General features: G+C 31.1%; 1 protein-coding gene and 2 long non-coding RNA genes across 3 annotated transcripts in view; 1 reads left to right on the top strand and 2 right to left on the bottom strand.

The window, feature by feature from the left end:
* The window catches only part of LOC143042200 (uncharacterized), a 98,061-nt gene that overhangs the window by 23,213 nt on the left and 48,205 nt on the right, over window positions 1-26,643 (bottom strand). The window lies entirely within an intron of this gene.
* LOC143043378 (uncharacterized) lies at window positions 6,028-7,469 on the top strand. The gene is made up of 4 exons (XR_012968350.1): window positions 6,028-6,109; window positions 6,580-6,685; window positions 7,098-7,138; window positions 7,430-7,469. It is a non-coding gene; the product is annotated as an uncharacterized LOC143043378 (long non-coding RNA).
* LOC143042199 (uncharacterized) lies at window positions 22,109-23,458 on the bottom strand. Its single transcript, XR_012967904.1, has 2 exons — window positions 23,268-23,458; window positions 22,109-22,827 (listed from the first exon to the last, which is right to left on the bottom strand). It is a non-coding gene; the product is annotated as an uncharacterized LOC143042199 (long non-coding RNA).

The following is a 26,643-nucleotide window of genomic DNA, read 5'->3' as shown; positions in this document are numbered from 1 at the left end:
TTACATTAATTATAGCAGCAACCTGATTGTTTTTCTATATCATCTGTACCAACTATATGGTGACACAGAAAAGTATATAGCTCTCTTGATATAGTCTGTGTTATCTATGTCAATGCCCTTATAAACAACTGAATTTCAGTCAATCAGAAGACTTTTACATAAATAATTAAATTATGTGTGTGTGCTTTCAATGCCGTTGATATTTTGAGATGGGTTATCAGAATTTGTACTTTACTGTAGGGTTATAACTTCCGTTTTAGTTGTGTATTATTAGAAATACTTGTTGTTTTTTATTGAAATTACATGTAATTTATTTTGTGCGCTTTTCACTTATATATTTATGTACATTCAGAGCACATCTGATCTTCATATGTTCATGTGTCCGTCCTTTTTTAGGAAGATCATCATTAGAAAACTATCTCGTATTATTTTTTTGTGATTGATGATCTTGTTATTATCTTTGTCAAATCGAAAGCCTTGCTACAGTGTTCGACACATGTAACGATACGTGTGTACGGTCGTTGAATGCTTGAAAGAATGACAAAATAAAAAAAAATAAATAAATGGGCAAAACAATTGTGACAGATACATTAGGTACTTTTCGAATAATATAACATGTGAGAGAAAACTAGCTTAATGCCACGAGGTTTACAAGTATGATATGAACAAGAACATGATATTCTTATCCAGTACATTCATTTTGAATACTTATAAATTGTCTTGTAGCTTATTGCTACGATTTGATATCAAAACATTTTAGCTATTGGAATTTGGATAATGACTAGTGTAGAATAAAAAAAATGACTGCATGAAATATGATTCAGTATTTGACCAAATAAAGCATTTAATGTAGGCATGGTTATCTTGGAATTGCTATAACATTTATATATTGACTATTTTTTTTTATCAACTTTCAGCTATAACTTCGCGGGAACAGATGTTTATTGTTATCATTATATTTCTCGGTTTGTTACTTTTATTGGTTTTGTTGCACAAGTGTTGCAATACATCCATCAATCCACCTAAAAGCATTGACAGAAAATTAAATGAAATAGGACATGCTCAACCTAAAAATGAAGAGGGTATTGAAAGTGTATACAACGAAATAGACGAATTAGCTATGAACACAATAACTTCAAATACATCATTTCATCACTCCTACTTAGAATTACCAAATATTCTTAGTAGCAAACTGACCACAAAAGAAAATACATTTAACAGATCAAGCAGTATTTTTACCACACACTTAAACTCTGAATCACAACCCGTGCAACAAAAAACTCGAAATGACTTTAAAGAACACACAAATGACTTACACAGTCCAGAAGGAAGTGAATGTTCAGATGTGCACATACCTTCAACGTCTTTTTCAAAGCTTCAGTCAATTGAAACAATGTTTGAACATCGAGAAAGCTCGTTACCAAGCAACGGAACTGTTACAGGTATCCAGAATGAGTATTCTGTTTCCAAAGATTCTACCTGTAATGGTTTCGGCAGGTCAATGAGCAATAACAAACTAACGTTGAAAGATGTAAGAAGTCAGGCAAGGCGAATCAATGTAGTGGACAATCCACTTTATAATGAAACAGTGAATATGCAACCGAAATCAGCGGCATGGCTTTCAAAAAGGAAAACTATATAATTTTAAAACACACATATTCAGTCATTAGAGTTCGGTATATTTGTTGATTCATTTTATTTATTAAAAATTATGTATTGTTTATATTTCAATCATGCATCGTTCGTTTCTACATGTTCTATTAATTGACTCTTCCAATAACTTTCACATAATATGTGAAAGACAATTCGTCTGATCAGAAGCTAAAGGACTGTGGGTATCTTTATTGTTCGTACACCAAAATAAAAATAATTTTACGTCATTTGTTCAATTTCGATTATTGATCACGTAGCAAACCAATCACAACGTTTTGGTGTACGATTTGGAAATATTACCCAAAATGCATTAGATTCTAAAACGGCGAATTGCATAACAGTTGTTAATATAGTGTTCTGTGTTTTTGTCGTTATGCACTTGTTCTTTTTTATTATGATGCTGATAGGCTAAAATAAAAAAAATGTAAAATAAGTTCTATGATTTTGTTGTTTTATCAATTATATTTCCACGTGTCGAACAGGCAAAAAGCTTTATTTGATATTAGTTCCAGTTTTCTTTAAAAAAAATGCATTCCTTCAACATTTTCGGATATATCAAATTCGTCTTATAATACAACTATAATCCTTTTTTTAAAACATTGATCACATCATTTTCCGTCTGTATAAATTGACAGATGGTTTTCATTATCATACATGTATGACAACATGCATATTTTTGTGGGGAATTCTAGCAGTTCAACAAGTATGTACATTTATAATTGAGATAATTAATGTTTTTTTTATTAAAACATTATGTATTATGTATGTGTGATATTTCATTCAAAATAGCTAAATTCCTTTTGATTATCAACATAACGATTTGAAATAAATCAATTAGTGCAAAACTTATATATTTGAGTTTAACTTAGTAGTTTTTGGTACACACCTTCTGTAAAACCGTACATTTCCTTACAGTTTTCTTTTGTCTCGCAGTTCGGTATATTTGTTATTTTATTTTTTAAATTGGACAAGAGATCAATGCAATTCAAATTAGTTTTCCCCTTATCGTCAATTACGTCGTACATTGTAGCAATTAGTTCCAGTAGTATTTATCGGTTGATTATGTTTCCAATATATCTTAATAATTGCTTATGATAAAACTGCACACGTTGAACACTTACTTCTTAAATATCAAACTAAAGTTTCAAAAAGAAAATCCAGAAACTTTCATTGTTTATTAAAAAAAAGCAATGAATGAGGTGGTTAAATTTGATATATGCCTTTTTGTGCTTCTCTTTATATATATTTTTCTTTGTTTTTATAGTAATTAAGATTATAACACAATTTTGACTGCTGTTCCCCTTTTTTGAAATGTTTACCTATTATTTCTGCTCGTTTTGTTCACGCATTGTTGTCCAGAACATTGGTGACACTATTATCAAAGGGACAGTAGCATCATGATCTTATTTGGCATACACCTATTCCCTATTTCTAAATATATTTTTACTTGATTGGACATTCCTCTTCAAATTCCACCCAAAACAGTTAGGGCTTCTTTCCAAACTGTTCAATTTTCTGCGTTTATGTAACTTGCAGAAACTTTCTATACTTTCAAAATTCGTTGGATTTCCCCTGCAGAAATTGCACGTGCCAGGCTGTAGTAGAGATGTATGTCTTGTTGTTCTTCAGGTAGGTTCTGCTTTTCGCTTAAGGTTGTAAGATGACTTACGTCAGTAAGATCCCAACGTGCGTGTGCATGCTGAGTGTATTTTCATGACCAACATATTTATGTTGATTTACCTTTTACTATTAATAAAGATTATATTTACTCTATATTTTACTTGGACAATTTACTTTTGTCAATGGAGACAAGACAAATTTGCAATCATTAAAGTAGAAAAAAATATTAAGCTATTTCATGTTTTATAGTAAGCCTGCAGTTGGTGACCTGGAATGATTTGGTTCACTGACAAAAACAGCACGAATAGAATTTGTGTGACCATTTAAATGCAAAAGATATTCCAATGCGAGACAACAGGAACATATGCACACTTCATTTTCGAAGAATGAAATTTTGGAAAGAGAAGATTTTATTAGCTATACAAGTCCGTTAGCAAATATGCTTTGTAATTTCAAAAGTATGTGAATGAGAAGCGAAAAATATCAAAAGAACATTCAAAATCAATAGTCGAAAAGCAAACTGACAACGTCATGGGTAAAACATTGAACACTCAACAGACAAACTGTTGTACACACAACAAAGCATAGGAAGCTGCTGACGAAGCAACACGAACCTCAATACAATCTGGGACGATATCATGTGGAAGGGTAAAAATAATACTAAACAAAACAAAACATCACAAATAAAATAAAAATATGTAGTGCACTCATACATTTTATTCATACATGTATAAATGTATTTTAACGAACAAGTTCACTTGGTACAATATAACAGGCCACAGGAAGTCATGTCACTCTTTTTGAACAATATTTTACCCCCACTCTCAAAGTCACAAATTAACAAATCTTTGGCAGTTTTAATTACAATAACTTCAGACAATATAGTTGATGTAAAAAAATAAATCAATTACATAAAGCATTGTCAAATGCACAATTTATACCATAGAGATTGCACTTTGTAAATACAACTGTTTCACACACAACGCCTCTTTTGCGAAGATATATAATATGCATATATCTGTCGTTTTGTTTACGTACTGGTTCCTGGTCATGATCTTTATGTTTCATCTCGTAGAGACATGCCTTTTGAAGTATATATAAACATGGTTGTGGCGAATTTTGAATTATGAAGTTGGACACAAATAAAAGAAGTGATATTACGGAATTTTAATACAAGTTTAAAGTCTCAGAAGTTCGGCCATATACATGATAAATGCCACACAACCTTAACTTTTGACCTTTGAATAAATTAGAAGCGCAAAGCGATTATTTATTTAAAGATATTTGATAATAAAAGGGCACCATTTTTAAGCGCACTGGATAAATTAAAATTAAATTAGTTAAATTGCATTTATATATTTACAGAACCTACAAGTTCATGTATGTACACTCACTTTACCGTTGCAAATTGAGATCTTCTAGCAAAATGACGTCTTACGTCCATTTGTATGTACAAAACTTGCAATCACTTTTATACACAAATTACTAGCAATGAAACGTTATGCACATTGAGTTAACCTTATAAGTGTTCAATTATGTAACATAACTTTGTCTTTATATGGAAACACACAATAGTTGTAATGACCTAATTCGATATTGGTTTGTAAACAACGTTATGTTAATATACAAAAAAAAACCACACAATTTTGTATTCAATGACTTCCGTCCTTATTCCCTTATAATAGATTATTAAGTATTTTTGAAATGTATAATGGAAAATTCTAAAAATGTAATTTGCCTGATTTTAGTTTCTGTTTTCAGAATGTGCAATTGTCAGTTGTCAACCAACGGACAATGCTTTCGAAATATAAAGTAAGTTCATTTTGTCTGTTTTACTCTTATTGTTATACGATGTGGATAACCACTAAAATATCACGCTTACTTCTATAGGTATATTATTATGCAAAAATTTGGACCCGACCTAAAGTTAAAAAAAATAATTGTAATGCGTAGCTTTTTGTTTTAGTAAACGTGTTATGGAAATGTCGTTTCGAATAAAAGAAAATGGACAAGAGACCATCGTACAATTATCAGTCACAATTTTGAATTGTCTTTAATGAGTTTAGTTATCAGTAAAAAAACTTGCTTTCAGAGACATTTTTCATTGTTTTAATCAACAAAGCAAACCATGTGAAGCAAGTCGGATTCTGTAACATGTCTGGAACCATTAATTCTGGCCCTGTTAGAAATAACATGCAGTTGAGTAGATTACATGTCCGATAAAACAAAGTCCAGCGCATAGCTGTAACATTGAAAATCAAATAATAGAATGTTGGAGTAAATCCAGCAACTAAAGAAAGATAAAGGAATAATAAAAGTAGAGTGATTAGTTGCAGATTACAGATCACGTAAGGCCACAACAGTACAAAGGTGCTTTACGAGAGTGAGCTTCAAAATCGAACTGTCATACTGTTATATATGTATTTTTGTGACTTTACTATTCAGCAGTGCATGCTTTTAAACTACTAAACTTTCAGAAACCAGTGACCTTTTGTTTGCAGTTAAAGCTATTTCAAATGTGTGAGCACAAACTAAGGTTATGTAAACGTTTAACATAAATATAATTCACTTTTTTCAACATCAGACAAACAATCTACGACTGCTATAATTTGCAGAATTTAATATAAAAAGCATGGGGCTATGAATTTTACTTGTATTAATCCTGACAAGACTGTAAGTTTGTTACTGTTTAAGACATGTTAATAATATATGATTAATAGAATAAATTGTAACTTTTTTCTCTCCAGTACGTCTTCTAGTGGATTGATCATTTCCGCCAAAACAATCTTCTGTTGTCGCAACTTTGAACCCATAGGGAGAAACAACACTTGCAAAGGTATGTTTATTATTGTCGAATAAAAAACAACTGTTCGAAATAACATAACTTTTTACACATGATTTTGGAAAAGAAACTTATGATGTTTTCTGTAATGGATCCAGAATAAAGCTTTAGTTCGACATCGAAATAAAAATTTAAACAATGGAAAAATAGATTGCAAATAATGACTCTAGTACGTGCACAGCGAAAACCAAACTAAAGCAAAGAAACAGCGCTGTTATTGTTGTTATAAATCTCAAAATTCACAGCGAGGCCTTACATGGAGCATAACGTCTTGCATCACTACTAGTAAATGAACCGTGTATGGCGCAATTATGTGCAAACTAACGATCACGCAACAATTTTGCCTTTATACATATTGATACTGTTCTCTTTAAATAGTATACTTTTCTTATCTTTAATTTGTTCAAAGGGCAACAACAAGTAAACATAACATTATTCTTCCATAATAAACTACTTGTTTTCAGAGTGTGAGTTAGGATTTACATCAGATGGCACTAAATGTGAACCCTGTCCTAGCGATAAATTTGGCGAAAAATGTGGAGAGACATGCTTCTGTCACGATAGTGAAAGGTACGTATGTATCTTTTGAATCACATCTGACAAGAATGACAGATTCAAAATGATAAAAGAAGGAAAGAAAAACCATTAGCATTAGCCACGACAAAATTGAAACAAATATATTGTATAATGCTGACTTTTGCATGCATTCCTTTTGGTATGGAACGAACACACAACCTTACCTAGTACGCCACAAAATCAGAGATTCTGACTACATGAAAAAAAACTTAAGCAAATGTGTTACATTTAAATAAAAAGTATTGCTACCTTCTAAATAACTTAATTCGACCTTTAATTTGATGGAATACATATTAAGAATGAGCATTTGTGGTTTAATAAAAAGTTATCAAAGTTACCAGGATTATAATTCAATAATGTTTAAATATCTACATCATAATATGTGTTTGTCATCATTTGTTTTCAGGTGTCATAATAAATACGGTTGCGTCTCTAAACTAGTTCATGGTAAGTATATTAGTCGTTATTGTGTAATAGGTTACCAAAAGCACAAAGCACTGTTTTGCATTGTGCAATTTACTGCGTATACATACGTAATGTTTATATCGTTACTATTGTACAAATTAAAGCGTCAATAGTGAGGCTGTAAATCAAATTTGTTTTTAAAAAAATCTTACGGTCACTAGAATTTCTTCACCATTTTTTAGATAGCAGTACAGCAATAAGATTGATTTTATTTGTTGCTGTTTTTTAATGTTAAATTTATTTTTTCAACTGTATTTCCATTTATAATTACAGGAATTAATACTACTAGGACTACCATTCATAATAAAGACGGCAAGTCTCATCTTAAATTATTTTAGTATTATACAAAAAAAAGACATGGAAATCTTTAACTACTTTTAATATTAAAGAGACTACAAATCTGAGTGTTTTTTTTACAGGTTATAAAAAGACATTTTCAACGGTATATTAAGCCGTTAAAAACTAAAAATAAGAGAAGAGTATCAAAACAAAGTCGAACTATTCGATGCCATAAGTTAATGACATATAAGTGTGATACGGTTCCGTATTTGTCGTTTGCCAGGGAATTCGAAAATATTTCTATTCAGTATGAAATGCAACATATCTGCTGCATGTACTCACCTTGGCGGCGAAAACACAATTAATGTGTTTACGAAAGTTTTAACTTAACTTTCAATTTCGTGTTTGCAAAGCATAACAAATTTGATAACAAAAATTGAAAGTTTTTTTTGAAACATTCGTGTACAAATATACCTAAAAAATTCAACAATTGTTTGATACTAAACTAGATATAATGCGTATATCTAACCTATGTACCTTTTTGTATTTCATGTTTGTCTATTTCTTACGTATTATTTTCTAACACAAATGACTATTGGTTATATTCTTTGATTTTTCTTATTTTAGGTACTGATAGGAACAATGTAATCATATTCATGATTTCCATTGCTGTCATAGGCATTATAGTTATAATCATTTGGACAGTATGGAGATGTAGATTCAAACTTCTACACTTTACGAAATTAAAACGTAGGAAAAAATTAGGTGAAGGAAGACATTACGGTTTACAGATAGAAACGGAAGTTGACATGGAATAAACTGACCGACATACTACAGATGCAGTGATAAACGAACGAAACATGATCATGTTAGAATGCTGATCAATAATTTATTCATGGTGCAAATTAAAAAAGCACGACACGATAAACTAACTATTAATCTTTTCATGAGGCTAATTCACATCTCTTCCCCAGGTTAATTTGTACAAAACAAATCTTATTAGGAACCGTGTTTACCAATTTTGCAATCAAACATGTTTATTCAACTGTGTTGTGTTTTAAACGTATACAACAACAACATATGTCTTGAAATCATAGAAAGGCATCTTTTAAAGGTATTTTCAGCGTTATTTATATTTGCAGATATAGATGCGGGTGCGTATAAATGTGGAGTAAGTGCTCGTTTTCGCTTCGGAGCTAGTCCTTTTTTGCAATGTGCTTTGTAGCTGGAACTAGTGAGATGTTGGTTGATGTGGCTTCAGTCAAATGTAACTCGGAGGTCTGCTCTGTGATTTGCTCCATATATATGCCTATTAAGCCATATTGCAATGGCATCTTCTTGGCCCTGACAGTAGCTGAAAGGACAATATCGTTAGATATAAAAGAATCTTATTGAAGCTTTTCTTTCGTTTAACATGCACATTAATTTAAGAATATAAGTTTTTAATGCCTAAAGATAATCAATGAGTCACCATGAAAGAGGATGTGTGATTAAATTACAAATAAGGGAAAAGACCCAACTATGTTCAAATCTATCCTTGTTTTGATAAACGCCTCATCTCTTTTCGACACACACTCTGAAAATAAGAATTTAAAGCGAACTAGTGATTCAAAACCAAAAACCAAAAAATCATGACTTTCATCGAGGAAGTTTTGATATACTTTTTTTTAATAACATCATGTTTTAATATGTTGTATACATATATAAATGGCTCACAAAAAAAACCCAGTACGATATAAAGTTCCCTATAATGCATAGTGTAAAAACAATTCAAACAGAAAGACCAACAGTTAGGGTTATATAAAAACGAAAAAATGAGAAACATATATGTACTGCAACATCAAACAACAACTACTAGACACAAATTTCTGATTTTAAATCATAAAAATAAAAATGCTATTTTTTTAAGTTGTGGACAATATTATAAAACATCTCTTTGATAGCTAATGCAATCAATGACTTTCAACCACAACTGTAGTCCTACATCTGTCCCTAATCCGTGTTGTTCTTGTCGAGAACACTCTGCTCCCGCTAATGTTTCTTGAGAAAATAACAAAAGTATCGAACTCCGATGAGAAATCATGAAAGGAAAGTCTCTAAGTTGATTGATTTCGTATATCTGTCATGCAGCTAAAAATCTTTAAATATGCATGACGCATATGAGTCAATATTAAAAAAAAGTATAATTTCCATGTCCCATCTCTCACCAACAATTATTTCTTTATTCAGGCATCTTTATGGAAAATTTTAAGTTGTAGTATTAACTCGAGTATATAATGCACCAACTGCAACCAATTGAAAATTCTTTTTAATATTCTTCTAATAAAGTTTTGGAATTTAAATGGTCAACTCCCCAAAAAATCATGTTGTCCCCTGTTAATTCTCAAAATTAAATCATTCAAAGAATATCGAAATTAAGTAAATAGCCAGTTAGATTATATAAAAAAACTTCTCCATTACTGGTCTGATTTTGTTATAACTAAAGTATGTAAGAACATTTTGCTTTTTTATTTCAATAAATCGTTGTCAAAGCCTATCCCAGCACCCCAACGCCATATATCATAAGGTGTTTCGAACATCTATTTAGACTAATTAGAATTAACTAATTGACCATGGTCATGTCCATCGTCAGGAGCCCAATCCATTGCATAGTGACACTTATTATAAAAAAACTGTAATTTCAATTAGGGGCTCGACACCTCATGATCTGTCTGACTAATATTTTTCTATACTCTTTATCTACTTCACCTTGTTTATCAATTTAACGAACACAGTTTAGAAACTATTTTCATAATCTGCAACATATCAATTACCCAGAGTTGCTGATGTTACTGTGTCTTTCAAGTTTGTATGCACACGGAAAGCAAACAGAGGTCTTTTATCAAATAAAAATAAAAATTTTGCCTCTTCGTCATCCTTAAATGTATCCCAGTGAATTAAGATATTGTTCTTTATGTGTGATTTCTGTCTTGAAAACACTGTTGAGAAAACCCAGGGAGGCGACTGTAATACAGATTTGGGCTTGACCATTAATGTGTCTTTTCTTTGTTTTGCAGTCACTTCCTGCATAACCGGTTCATATCCAGATTTTGTTAAAAAGGGATGACGTTTAAAAAAATCACCCTTGTCAAAATGATATTTACATCTTAGTTTTCTTGCAAATTCATTCAAATCTGATGCAATACTAGATTTTGCAAATGTGGTCAAGGGAGACGGTAGATATTTTAATGTTTAATCTTTTAAACAGTTGTGTTATCTAAACAACAATGAAAAAATAAACTTTTGAATGAAAATATACCAATTTGAAATTAAAATATTTAATAAAGTAATAATTGTAGGTCTTGAAGGTACATACAAACATAGTACATGTATTATCTACTTTGCACATTTCGATATTACATTTCAAAATTGACATTGTGTTAAAATAAGTGGCAATTGTTTTTCTGTATTATATCAAGCATTTCCAATACACTGATACTTTAAATACTGCAGATACTTTAAAAAAAGCTATTTTTTACAATCATTTACTCTGCAAAATTCACTAGCAGGAACATACTTAGGTAGGTTTTGTGTGTGCTGTTCGGTGTGAGTTAAATCCGAACTTAGGTCAATGATGGTTTACCTTTATAAATTGTTACTTGGATGGACAGTTGTCTCATTGACACTCACACCACATCTTCTTTTAGTTGAATGACATATCAGATTTGATACAGTTGCTATGAAATGTAATGCGTATTTTTATATTGTCAGATTATATGTTAGAAAATCAGGGAAATTGAAAAAAAAATGTACACACGTTTGAGGTGATTTCGTTTTTGTAGTTTAACATGTTGAATTTCAAGTTAAATAAAAATCGAGGAATGTAAACGCTTTCGAGTTTAAATGAAAGCAAATAAGGTGTATGCTCTTGTTTTGCTGCAAATAATTTAGTTCCACACATGTCTGTTATAATAGATTCAACGAAAGGGTGGAATTATCTGCCTTTGTTTAAAAAGCATACTAAATGCATGTGGTTCATTTACATGTACCCATGACTTCAGTTATGAATGCGTTTTTTTCGCCTCGATAAAGTAAAAAATCTAGACTACACAGACGCAGGGCAACAATGGGTTTTCAATACAGCGAGAAAATGAAGCACACATATGTGTGCTTCAGCTTGTCCTTAAACAAAATAAACTACTTGTTAAGGGATAATGAACGTCATACTAAAAGAGGGACAAAAGATATCAGAGGGACAGTTAAACTCATAAATTAAAAATAAACTGACAATGCCATGGATAAAAATGAAAAAGACAAAAAGACAAACAATAGTACAAATATACACATGACACAACATAGAAAACTTAAGAATAAGCAAAACGAACCCCAACAAAAACAAGGGGTGGTCTGAGGTGCTCTGGAAGGGTAAGAAGATCCTGCTACACATGTGGCACCGTCGTGTTGTGTATGAAATAACAAATGCGGTAAATAGTTTAATTCACATTCATGAAAGGGAAGGGGCTTATAATTACGACGTAAGAAACATATCCGATATCTTTTGTAAAACGGTTTTTCCATAACGGTCAACCAACTCGTGATGGTGTCCCTGAAATTTACGAAGGGATGATTTCAACTTCACAATTTGGAACTCTTGATGTAATAGCTTCCGTCTGAGCAGCAACCCTCTATCAAGAAAATCATGATAGGAAATACATGTACGGGAATGTCGTTTTAATTCGAGGACATATATCCCGTATGAACTAAACTTCGAAACATATGAAAGAAACTAAAATTACAAATTATAAAAAACTAACAAAGACCAGAAGCGCCTGACTTTGGACAGGCGGAAAATGCTTCGCACCTAAATATGTTTTAATTAGTTTGTTATTATGCAATGTTTTCAGAGAAAACAACTAGTAGAAATTAAGTGACATTTTCTTTGCAATTGCATAAATAGTGATACATCGAGTTTCGATTGAAATTACAATGCCTTGTCTCCGCATTCATAGTTGACTGATTTGGATTATTTTTCCCTCTTAACTTTGATATTTGATGGATGATATCAACAGTGTACTTATCTGATTTCTAGCTACTTTTCGATATACCTTGAATGTCAAATACTTAAATTCAAATAATTAATACACTTACATTGTTATATTATTTGTATGTGTTATGTTAAAATGAAGTTTCAAAAGCATAGAAAGAATCGACTGATTCATAAACAAATATAGATCAAGAGGAATTTCCTGTTTAAACATGTTAAATGAGAACAGGACATTTGATCGAGCCTAAACGGAAAACTGTTGTTTGTACATTTTCTGGCAAATGAATGTTGAATACAACTAATCAAGGTCATAATAAAATACGTTTGTATACGTTTTTATTTTTATTGAAACATAATTTATTTTGTAAAGCCGAATAAGACTATTATCAGTGCTACCCTTTTTTTTTAAACAAACAATACAAAACCAATTGTTAGTCCAACATTATTTCACTGAGCTGTATCCCTTCGAGGACTTGAAAGTGGAAAACCAAGTTAATAAGAACATGTAAATATTTAATTTTTAAGATTAATGAATACAATGCATATTGCTGACACATAATGCATATCCCAATCCGTATTCAAATCGATGTATAGCCGTATTGTGTTGCAATGGCAATTTAAATGTCAGTACTTCAAATTGTAGCTTCATTGTTTTGTCCTGTTGAACTGATTAGATAAGACTGAAACTTGAAACTACAATTGGATAAAAAATGACTATTATACTTTTTTGTTAACTAAAAGTCTCAAGGATTCTATGTCGCTCATTTTAAATCAGTCAAAAATCAAACCGTAGAAAACTCACATGTTTTACCCAAAAACTAGCATATTTAAAGTGACCAGATCCCTTGAAGAAATGTGATGCACAATGCTTAGGTACAACAATCGAACAATTTGTGAAACACATACATGTAACTGTTTTTTTGCTAAATGGACGACCTTTTCAGTAGTATTTCTCACATTCATGAAGCTTCCATTTATATTTTGTTTAGTGGCGACCAAATTTGTCCATGTCTATGACTTATTGGTATCTTTTATCTTTTTGACGTTTAATTGTGCTTATTATGAATACATTAATATGCTCAAATACTTCAAACGATACATCATCGTACATCACCGAGTAGAATACCACATGCGGGTTTGGCAATGTTTGACACGGGGTTGCGACTTTTAATATTCGAAAATACAACACATTCAGGTAATTATCATATGATTATACATGTTATAAGTATTCAAATTTATTTTTAGAGAATTGTAGTTATATATTATGTAATTATTATGGCTTTATTCATATATTGATATGAGCGTTACGGATGAGTCTTACGTAGACGAAACGCGCGTCTAACGTACTTAAATATAATCCTGATACCTTTGATAACTATTCACACCACTGGGTCTATGCCACTGCTGGTGGACGTTTTTTCCCCGAGGGTAACACCAACCCAGTAGTTTACACTTAAGCGATTAAGTGTTGACATGAATATCAATAATGTTGTCATTTAGGAATTTACAAAACATTGAATACTAACAATGACCACTGCCCTTTCTTCGATCTTGATATCTATATCACTAACGGAAAGCTGAATACTACAATTTATGATAAAAGAGATGATTTTTCATTTCCTATTGTTAATTATCCATTTTTAGATGGTGACGTTCCCTTGTCACCATCTCACGGTGTTTATATATCTCAACTTGTACGATTCGCTCGTGTATGTAACAATATTTTAGATTTTAACGAGAGAAATGTATGTATTACTGAAAAATTATTACACCATGGTTTTCGATATCACAAACTAGTTAAAACATTTACTAAATTTTATCATCGGTATAAGGACATCATTCGTAAATATAGCTCAACATGCAGACTTAGTATACGTTCAGGTATTTCCCATCCATTTTTTTTATTCACCTCAGAAATTAACAAACCTTTGAATAGACTTATAAAGAAGGGATACAGTGACGATATTGTTGTCAGGTCATTAAATATTGCATATTCTGGCGTTAATATTGATTCACTTATAGGGTCTTTGCATCGGAACTAAACCCAATTATTCAAAAATCAGTTGTTGGCATGACACGGATTATGTTCTTCTCATATATGTTATAATGGTATGATACTAAACCCCTAACGGGAAGGATTGTGCCTGATGTTCATATAATGAAATCATAATCTTTCAGTCAGTTTAATTGAAGTCTGGAGCTGGCATGTCAGTTAACTGCTATTAGTCTGTTGTTATTGATGTATCATTGTCATTTTGTTCATTTTCTTTAGTTACATCTTCTGACATCAGACTCGGATTTCTCTTGAACTAAATTTTAATGTGCGTATTATTATGCGTTTGCTTTTCTACATTGGCTAGAGGTATAGGGGAGGGTTATTATATAACAAACATGTTTAACCCCGCTGCATGTTTGCGCCTGTCCAAAGTCAGGAGCCTCTGGTCTTTGTTAGTCTTGTATTATTTTAATTTTAGTTTTTTGTGTACAATTTGGAAATTAGTATGGCGTTCATTATCACTGAACTAGTATATATTTGTTTAGGGGCCAACTGAAGGACGCCTCCGGGTGCGGGAATTTCTCGCTACATTGAAGACCTGTTGGTGATCTTCTGCTGATGTTTTTTCTAGGGTTGAGTTGTTGTCTCTTTAACACATTCCCTATTTCCATTCCAAATTTTACCAGAGGCGTTTTTTTTATTTATCTGCAATTATAATGACCAAAGCCGAATCTGTAAAAAAAACATGGATGTTTAAAAACTGAAACAGTGGAAGAACTGTTTACAAATTTTCTATAGCTGTATGTCTGTGCCTTTAAGACTTACGTATTTAACTTTGGTATCGAAATTCCTTCACTTTTTTTATACCCTACCAATATGTTTGTATAATAAATGTTATGATGATATTTCTCATAATTTTAAATGCGGTGTTCTTGCAATTTATAATGCTGTATTTTTTTCATCCTGATTTTAACATTAACTTTGAAAAAATAATTATGGTGGTGTTTAAAACTTTAAACTTATTATGTTTGATTTGTTGTAGAAAACAACAATATTTGGTATATGATGCTTCCACCGGTGATTTTTTTATAACATTTGCAGTCTTAGGCCGACAGAAGCAGAGACGGTGAATGCTTAAGCATAGGAAATTGTCTGCAAATCGAAGTATTCGAACGATTCTGATAGAATAAACGATATAGTTTAAAACGAAATATGTGATCACGGTTTACAACTTGCTCAAACGTATATAATGTTCATTGTGGTGATGAAAATGGATCTACGAATTGAAGTTTTAAGCAAGTTTATTCCTTTTTTAGCTCACCTGGCCCGAAGGGCCAAGTGAGCTTTTCTCATCACTTGGCGTCCGGCGTCCGTCGTCGTCCGTCGTCGTCCGTCGTCCTGCGTCCGTCGTCGTTAACTTTTACAAAAATCTTCTCCTCTGAAACTGCTAGGCCAAATTTAACCAAACATGGCCAAAATCATTATTAGGGTATCTAGTTTAAAAATTGTGTCCGGTGACCCGCCCAACCAACCAAGATGGCCGCCATGGCTAAAAATAGAACATAGGGTTAAAATGCATTTTTTGGCTTATAACTCAAAAACCAAAGCATTTAGAGCAAATCTGTTATGGGGTAAAATTGTTTATCAGGTCAAGATCTATCTGCCCTGAAATTGTCAGATGAATCGGACAACCCGTTGTTGGGTTACTGCCCCTGAATTGGTAATTTTGAGAAAATTTTGATGTTTTTGGTTATTATCTTGAATATTATTATAGATAGAGATAAACTGTAAACAGCAAAAATGTTCAACTAAGTAAGATCTACAAATAAGTCATCATGACCAAAATGGTTTGTTGACCCCTTTAGGAGTTATTGCCCTTTAAAGTCAATTTTTAACCATTTTTCGTAAATCTTAGTTATCTTTTACAAAAATCTTCTCCTCTGAAACTACTGGATTAAATTAAACCAAACTTGGCCACAATCATCATTAGGGTATCTAGTTTAAAAATTGTGTCCGGTGATCCAGCCAACCAACCAAGATGCCCGCCATGGCTAAAAATAGAAGATAGGGGTAAAATGCAGTTTTTGGCTTATCACTCAAAAACCAAAGCATTTAGAGCAAATCTGACATGTGGTAAAATTGTTTATCAGGTCAAGATCTATCTGCAACAACAAAAGAAAGAGAGTTTTTCACGACCTCAGCTGGCTATACAACCCTTGCACTGGTGGCAAAGTGGGGGGGGGGGGGGGGGTTTACGCAACAACAAAACTACTTCACAACTTTCTCATTACTTTGCATTTCTTGTTAGATAAATTTTACAAAAATTCTCCCCTGAAACAACTGTCGAATTTAAACAAACTTGGTTTAAATCACCACTAGGATATCCAGGGACCACTGTGTATGATGACCCTGCCTGCCCACATGGCTGAAATAAAACATAGGTTTCAAATGCACTTTTTAGTATTATATCTCTGAAACTAAACGACAGTACAACAGTTGCATTTATCATGCAACAATTGTAAATAAAAATATCAGGTGAGCGACACAGGGTCCTTGGACCCTCTAGTTTTTTATAAATTCTGAGGTTACGGCAACAAAGAGTGACATCGTATTGATGTTTTTAATTATGACATCTCAGTCAGTGTTACCAATATTTTCAATCGTTTTATTAAATTACTTTGTAATTATTCAAACTATGAAATAGTTATATGACAATTTATTTCTTGAACACAAAATAACAGTTTTCTAAGTCATTGTTGCATATAATACGAACACTATTGATAATGTCCTCCACAGTATTACCCATGGCTTTCGTCTTATTTATAAAAAAAACGTTATGAAGATGTTTTATTGTATATAACATGTAAACATGTTGGTCGATAGTAAAACGTAAAACAAAGAAGACAATGACACACAGTCTTCAACAACATAAAGCTTGCATACAATATGGTAAGTTATTAGTTGTCCCGAAACTACAAATAGTTGTAAATAGATTAGCAATAGCTTCGAGATATATAACAAATCTAAAGAATGAATTGTATTTTTCAATCATTAATGAAAGTGTTATAGTGAAATACTTATTCGCTTTTATCAGCCAGTTTGTTTCAATTTAGTCAAAATTAGCTAAGAAACATTGATGATGAATTTTGCACTTGCAAGTGAATAATTCGACCTCTTTGAACCCGTATCCATGTCAACTTTAATGAAATCCATTAGCTGAAATAATCAACATAAGTAATTCGAAGTAATATTTTAAGTAATTTCAAGTATTTATTACAAGTAAATACTAATAATATAACAAGTAATTGTAAGTAATTCACAGTAAAACGTCAAGTAATTCACAGTAATAATCCAAGCAATTTCAAGTAATCCTTAGTAATTATCTTAAGTAATTCTCAGTTAAATAATAAGTAATTACAAATAATTCTAAGTAATAATTTCAAGTAATCCTTAGTAATAATTTCTAGTAATCCTAAGTAATAACTTTTAGTAATCCTAAGTAATAATTGTAAGTAATCCTTAGCAATAATTTTAAGTAATTCATAGTATTAATATTAAGTAATTCTTAGTAATAATTTAAAGTAATTCTTAGTAATAATTTTAAGTAATTCTTAGTAATAATTTTAAGCAATTCTTAGTAATAATTTTAAGTAATTCTTAATAAAAATCTTAGTAATTCAAAATAATAATTCAAGTCATTCTAATTTAAAGTAATCTGCTTAAAGTACAAGAGTTCAAGAAAACAAAATCTAATCAATGAAATATTTATTCAAGAACAATTTAAGAGTAAATAATTTCTGTACTGATTAATCCACACTCCCATAGATTTGTATGTCATGTGTTGCTATTTATAGCCACTTATTTATAAAATAAATTGAAATAAAAACTACACTGTTTTATTATAAATGCATATAATTTGAAATAGTAACATACCTTTTTAAAGAATGATCATATACTATATCCTTTGTTATAATCCATTACTCTTGTGTTTTGTAAGTTAACATTGGCAATCTCCCCAGCAACTCTTTGTGTTACATTTTCATTTAATTGAATTAGTACACAAAGAGTAGCCAGAAACATGAAAACCCACAACATGTCCTTTGTAAGGTTCTCCTTTCCTTTCATGTTTGTAACTCGTGCAAGTATTTCAACAAACTTTGTAAACTTTTGTTCAAATTCAAAACTGAATGAGCTCCAGGCAATTTTCAAAAATAGCTTACCAAAGTCAAATAAAACCTTAATTCTGATTGGCCGAATATTTTTTCAGTCTCAAATCAAAAACTACTTATTTAAAATACAGGAAATATAATACAATTTTGTACATTTATAATTAATAGTTAATTTTTAATTTTAATAAAACTTAGTCATGTTATTTTACATTATAAAATTATATCAAAAATAGATAATAATAATTTGAGGATATTTTGATATGAAAATAGGTTAAGTAATGACTAGTAATTCTATACTAAGTAATTCCGATCAAATGTTTTAAGAATTTCAAAGTATTATCTAAAAACAGGCTATTTTTTTCAAATTGGAATTATTTTTTGTAATTTGCATGATTTCTTGTGCTTGAAATTCCATGTTTATTCTGCATTATTATTTTTAAGCATTGCATAATACTTTCCATACAATGTTTTTTGTATAGATAGTGTTGTGCGCAGCACAGTACATTCTATTGAAAATGTGTTATCTACTTTGAAATAGAAAGTGTTGGGCGTCACACTGAACATTAGAATACAGAATATGCATGAAATTTATAAAAAATTTCAAGCACAGGAAATTATGTAAAATCCATATAATTAAAAATATTTCCTAGTTGGAATAGTTGCCTGTTTAAAGAAAATTGTTATCCAAAATTATGCAATTTTCAGACTCAAACCTACATATTGTTGACATTGTTAAATTATGGAGTCAAATTTCATAAGAAGCATTTATTGATATATATAATAATCCTTATGCAAGAAAAGAACATGATATAGTGCCTTAAAAGAGGGACGAAAGATACCAAAGGGACGGTCAAACTCATAAATCTAAAACAAACTGACAACACCATGGCTAAAAATAAAAAAGACAAACAGAAAAACAATAGTACACACGACACAACATAGAAAACTAAAAAAATAAACAACACGAACCCCACCAAAAACTTAACCTACTTAGTAATAACAAGTTTTATATCCATGTTATCAGAAGTAATTCATGCAGTAACTTTCATACATCATTTTAGTATGAATTCAAATCAAAGCGCGAAAGCGCTGTAAAGGCAGTTAATTACAGGTTGTGTGTATTTCTAGTCCAGTTATATCATTATCTTCCACAGAACAGAGGTGGTTTGTAGTATTTAAGATTTAGAGTTCTCTTGTACCTAGTTCACCTATATCTATAGTCTACTGTTTACAGTATATTTTCTGTAACTCGCCATGAAATGCATTTTTAAGACATAAGAACTTTTCCTTTTTAATGTAAATAAAACTATTTTTAATTATTGATTATATACACATATTCAATTACTCCTATCCTATGAAAAATAATTCACAAAGATTGACTAGTCTCCGTTCTGTGTGTATTGCTAGAACATCAAGTAACATAATGGTTAATGTACATAGTAACATGTCAACTCTTTTGAAGACAGAACTTTTTTAAAATTCTCCCTCCAAGCAAAATTATTTTTCAGTATAAATGTTCCAGACCATATGAGTATTTGGACCGTACGCGTACGGTCCGGACCGTATACGTATACTCGTACGGTCCGACCATACGCGTACGGTCGGACCGTATGAGTATACGCGTACGGTCCAGCTGACCAGACATGTTTTGAGATCATATGGGTTAAAAACAAATATTTATCAAAATCTTTATTTTTAGTTATACAAATTGTTATTATTACAAATAGATGGATGAAGTGAATAAGCGAACAATTGACATTAAATATTTGTTTAATTGTATATCTGAATCCTATTTTGTTACTCTGGCCCAAGGTGACACTAGTCTTGCTACCACAAGGAACGTCATATTTTTTTTTACATTAACATGTTTTGTTCATGCATGTTCCTTTGAATATGCATTTTTTTTTGTAAAGTTCCTAAATATTCTATGACAATTGTCCTCCCACATTATGTTTACTTCCGATAACTTCAATTTCATGAGCATACTGGGCTGCAATTAATGAATTACTGACATGCTAAATACAGGAGATTAACAGATTAAATAAGCGTGTTTTTTAAATAGTTAAAATGTTAAGTTTTTATTTCAATTACTATTGAACCTTTTATATTAATTTGAGATATAAGTTATGTTGATCTGTTATATACATTTGTATCTAATAAACTTGACCAACTTCTTAATATTAGTCAGACCGTACGCGTACGGTCCGACCGTATACGTATTTTGAAAAAGTACGCATACGGTCCAGACCGTACGCGTACGGTCCAAATACTCATACGGTCTGGAACATAAACATGATAAAGTTATCTACCTGTATTAATGACCTAAAGACTCTCAAGAGCCTGTGTCGCTCACCTTGGACGGTCTATGTGCATATTAAACAACGGACACATATAAAATGACAAAATTGTGTTTTTGATGATGGGGATGTGTTTGTAGATCTTTCTTTACTGAACATTCTTGGTGCTACAATTATCTCTATCTATAATAAACATGGCCCAGTATTTACAGTTGAAAATATTTTTTAGAAATTAACAAAAAATACAAAAATTTATGAAAATTGTTAAAAATTGACTATAAAGGGCAATAACTCTTTAAGGGGTCAACTTAAAATTTTGGTCATATTGACTTATTAGTAGATCTTACTTTGCAGAACATTATTGCTGTTTACAGTTTATCTCTATCTATAATAATATTTAAGATAATAACCAAACTCTGCAAAATTTCCTTCAAATTACTAATTTGGGGGCAGCAATCCATCAACGGGTTGTCAGATTTGTCTGAAAATTCCTATGCAGATAGATCTTCACTGAAGAGACAATTTCACCCTATGTCAGATTTGCTCTAAATGCTTTGGTTTCAGAGTTATAAGCCAAAATCTACATTTTACCTGTATGTTCTATTTTTGGCCATAGTGGCCATCTCGGTTGGTTGACCGGGTCCAACCACACATTTTTTAAATTAGATACCGCAATGATGATTTTGGCTAAGTTTGGTTAAATTTGGCACAGTAGTTTCAGAGAAGATTTTTTGTAAAAGTTTATGGACGACGAAACCAAGTGATGAGTCAGGTCAGGTGAGCTAAAAAGGAGTTCTTAATCAAGGTAACAATGACATCTGGTGGCCATAAAAGCTGTCTCATTAGCATTTTAACCACTTCCCATATTTGCTTTTAAGACAATAGAAGAAAATTATTCAATGCAAAAACAAGAGTTACTTGTAAATATGAAATTCTCTTTACAGTATGAGTTTTTCTCATTGTTGGAGATTGTACAGTAGTACAGTCCTGTAACTGCTTATACCCATTTCTTATCCCCTTGAGTTTGATAAACTCACAGAATATCATATATTTACATTGTGCCACATCTCCTTATTTTTATATGCATTACAATAACATGAACAATTGTAATTCAAATCTATATATCAAAGCAAAATGAATTTCACTACTTTCATTCATGCATCCTTTGGGAAAATATAAGTTCTAAAATGACACAATATATGTTTATTTATATAAAAATAATATTTAGTTTTCGACTCTTAACAGGTATAAACAAGAATGTGTCCCCAGTACACGAATGCCCCACTCGCACTATCATTTTCCATGTTCAGTGGACCGTGACATTGGGGTAAAAACTCTAATTTTGCATTAAAATTTAAAAGATCATATCATAGGGAACATGTGTACCAAGTTTGAAGTCGATTGGACTTCAACTTCATCAGAAACTACCTTGACCAAAAACTTTAACCTGAAGAGGGACAGACGGACGGACGAACGGACGAACGGACGAACAGACGAACGGACGCACAGACCAGAAAACATAATGCCCCCCTACTATCGTAGGTGGGGCATACAAATGCACAGCTTTGTCATGATTTGTGAAATCTGTGCTGAAAACATAGGCATTTATGGTGTTTGAGTAATTCCATCTGTGAAGCTCAACATTAGCTCGTCAGTTGGTGGTGGACAGTTATAAATCTTTCCTGCAGGATGAATGTACATCTGTTGAGGAAAACCAATTTCACAAATCAAAACTCTCCTCTAGATTTCTCCTACAATATTCATCCAGTTTAGTTCTTTTGGTTTAACGGGACACCGTCCTGATTTTTAATTTTGTAAACCATTCAGTCTCTTGCTTACAAATGGTGCATGAAAATAGGATGGGAATGCATGGCAGTAGACAAGTCTCTATAAAGTGGGTATGTGCCCTGAAAAAAGTTTTATAACATTAGCTTTTTTGAAACTTGTGAAAGACTTGTGCAACACACATACCTAAATAACTATAACATAGGTGGAGAGCATCATTCATGTCAATGTTTTGTTCCTGTTTACATTGTCATTGATATTTTTCAAGAAAGCCCGAGACATAGCTCATGAATTCTTGTCATTACAACTGAAATTTACATAATTACAGCTAAAATAATTATCAGTATAATATATCTCTTGTAGAAAAACCATTCAATTGTAGTATTAACCAAAAAATGTCAAACAGATGATATTGAATCGTAATCCCAAAAGTTATGACGTCTTGAATTCACCCCCCTTTTTATTCTAAAACGATAATTGCGGTTGCAAACAGACTTTGGTTTACTTGCATGGCGATTATATAAATAACAGTATATATTTCTTAAAGAAAATAAAGTTTTACCATGAATAGTTTCCTGAACGTAGTCGTTTTCAGTAAAATGTGCCTTGCAAACAACAGCTGATTGATATGGGTTCTACGATTGCATCGCACATGACAATCTACGTTTGAGCCATGGCGTTGATCCAACGTTTCCTTCTTATTAGGTCATTTAGAAATGCAAGTCCTCCTCTTAAATGACACTCAGGAACACACCAACAAGGACTAGGCATCTTTAATTGTGTGATTGTTTTGCAGTGCAAAAACGGAAGTTAAGGACGGAACTGACTGGTCTCACTAATAAGAGACAAGAATAATTTTAGAGACAAACAGCGACAAGAAGTTTAATTTAGTGACGAAGCGACAATAACTAACAAAGGACAAGCGAATCGTAATTCTCTCACGAGGCTATTCTCATTTGATGTGATAGGGTGAAGCTACACCTATCAAATACGTCCCTATGAAAAAGAAGAATTTCACTGTTAGAAAGGAAATGATATTGCATGGTTTTGATTCAATAAATTCTTTAAAAAGAAATTGATTTTTTTTTGTTTTGATGGCCAATTTTTAGCGTGTGCATAAAATATATTTTTTTTTTATATCTAATAAAAACTAATTCCTTTCTTCTTAATAAAAACATATTTTTATCTATCAATGTACAGTAATATAAAAAATGTTTTATAACCGCCCCTATAATAAAAAATAATGCATGTTTTTTTAATATCTATGAGGAATAAGTTGTTGCAATGACATTTTTTTTATTTATGTATAGTCGCTATATAGTCTTCTTGACGCTTCTTCTCGCTAAATTAATTATATTGTCGCTTCTTATCGTTATTTTAATTTTATTGTCGCTTCTTATCACTTTTTGACGCTTCTTGTCTTTAATTAGTGGAACCCTATTCAGGAACGATAATTTCATATTTTACATAACTGAAACCGAAATAACTATAACGTCATACGGCTTCACGTACAGAAATACTTTAAATTGTATATTATGCAATATAATTCACGGTCAGTCGACTTTTAATTATAATATCATGTTATATCAACGAGTGAAATGATTTTAAAATATCTTTAGATCACAAATAGTACTCGAAATTGAACGGACCTCTTTCCACACGGAATTCGAATAATGATAAATTGTAATCAGATTGACTGCTTATAATGCACAAGACACATTAATAAACAGATTTTTAAAATGAACAATACACACTGATCGTTTCTTTATTTCCCAATGTAAATGAAAGGAACAAAAACCAATACATACCACAAAAAGTAGAGGAGAAATTTAAACATTTCCGGATCTATTTCTTGCAAAATGACCCCCAGCAAAGATTTGCGTAAGGAAAGATGAACCTCATGACTTGAAAGTCAGGCCTTAAAGCACTGCCTTTAAAAAATGGGTAGTTCTTGAATATATGACTTAATCTAAGTTATTTCTTTCTACTAAAAACAGTACGTGTAAGTAATTACCTAAATATGGATTAAGTAATTCATTTAATCAAGTGACTAAAACTTTTATTAGTATCTGTTTTAATTTAAGTAATTTTTTTGATAGACACACGTTTTCAGTAAACAAATTACTTGTTTCGAGTAACTATTTTCATATCTAGTAAATAATCTCATCATAGATACAAGGACTAAAAGGACTAAAATTTGTATATACGCTAGACGCGCGTTTCGTCCAACTTGGAAATATTTTTAAAATATAAGTAATTGCTAGTAATAGTGAGTAATTGGTAAGCAATTCCTAGTGATGAGTAATAAATTATTCAAGTAAAATATAATTACTTAGTAACATTTTTTTGTTTGTGATATACAGATGTATACACGTCAAAAATATTGTAATTCTTGAATTTGTACAACAAATAATACTAAGCCATTTGTATTAAATAATCAATTTCCAAGACCTACACTCACAATCAAGACATTATTACAGCAAATAGCTAGATACAAAACACCAAATTGATATCAATCAAATTTAAATCTTATCTAGACGCAATATTTATTTCAGAAGTTGTAAATATATAGAGTCAAATTATATAGTAATCATTTTAAGTAATTTATTTAATCCTACCTAGTAATGAGAAGTAATTTGTTTCAAGTTATCAGAAGTAATTTTGGTAAATCATTTACTGCATTTAAGTTAAAATAAATTACTAAGTAATTTTTGAAATAGTTTTACTAAATTCAAGTAATCAATTTTTACTTAAAACTATTTGGATTACTTTAATCAAGAAAAATAAATAATTAAGAAATTTCAAGTAAGTTCTTCAGAATATTTAGTAAAACTAAGTAAAAGTAAGTAATTGTAAGTAATAATAAGTAAATATGTAAGTAATAAAATTACTCAAAATGAGTAAAGAAAAATTACTAAGTATTTTTTTTTAGTGTGTGTGAGAAATCGAAAATGACAATATGAGTGAAATCGGTGAACAAGAATTAGAGAGCTACATGTAGTGTCCTTTTAATGTCGCATGATATGCACCTCTAAATAATCTTTTCCATAATCCTCATCGATATAAGATACTACAAAAGTAACAAGATATAGGGTTTAAAATCTTGCAAATACAATCCTCCACCAAATATCATAATTACTGTAGCGGTACATTATACAACTTTTTAGTGAATAAAAAAGAAATACATGAGAAACTTTGCGAATGTCAAGGGAAAAAACCCAATGCTAATTCCTTATTGACCTAGGCAATATTTTGATATGTTTGCTTGGTTTTTGTCTTTTTGTTTTTGTTATTTTAACGATAATTGTTATCGCTTCATCGTTTTGTGACTATGAAACTGTGGTATAATACTGTTGCCTTTATTGATTCTAAGTGAGTCAGCAAATAACATGTAGTTGTCTATAACGAAACAAATACAAACTATAGATATGTGCATACATTATACTTATCTGCCAGTTTAATGTAAGCACAAACATGTATAACTAACTTCCATTTTATAATAATGATACTCACTTTTTCATGGGTTCACCTTTAGAAACGTAACAGTATGGTTATAGCTAAACCTAAAATGAACAGAAAATATTCAATCTGAACTCATTCTTTCTTTATTACTCACAAAGTAAACGCCATTTTGTCATCAATAAGACCCTCGAGTACACACACGAACATAATAGTTAAACCGTCAACAAATTGTCTTATCATAACTATGAATCATCAAGCGAATATGTAAACTGTATGATGGCATACCTTATTAAATAGCTTCTCTTTTTTTTAAAGATTTGTAAATGAAATAGATAGTTGTACCTTCATAAAATAACGTATAAAGCAAATACAAGGATAAGCATATGCAATACAATGTATACTCTAGAGACTGTAACGCGTATCTGTTTATGTAAAACTGTTCTACCGAAAAATACATGTGTATGTCAACATTGGTA

This window comes from Mytilus galloprovincialis, chromosome 8 (genome assembly GCF_965363235.1).
Source record: "Mytilus galloprovincialis chromosome 8, xbMytGall1.hap1.1, whole genome shotgun sequence".
In the NCBI taxonomy this organism is placed as follows: Eukaryota; Metazoa; Mollusca; class Bivalvia; order Mytilida; family Mytilidae; genus Mytilus; species Mytilus galloprovincialis.
Note: the sequence above shows the minus strand (reverse complement) of the source record. Positions and strands in the feature narration are given on the sequence as shown.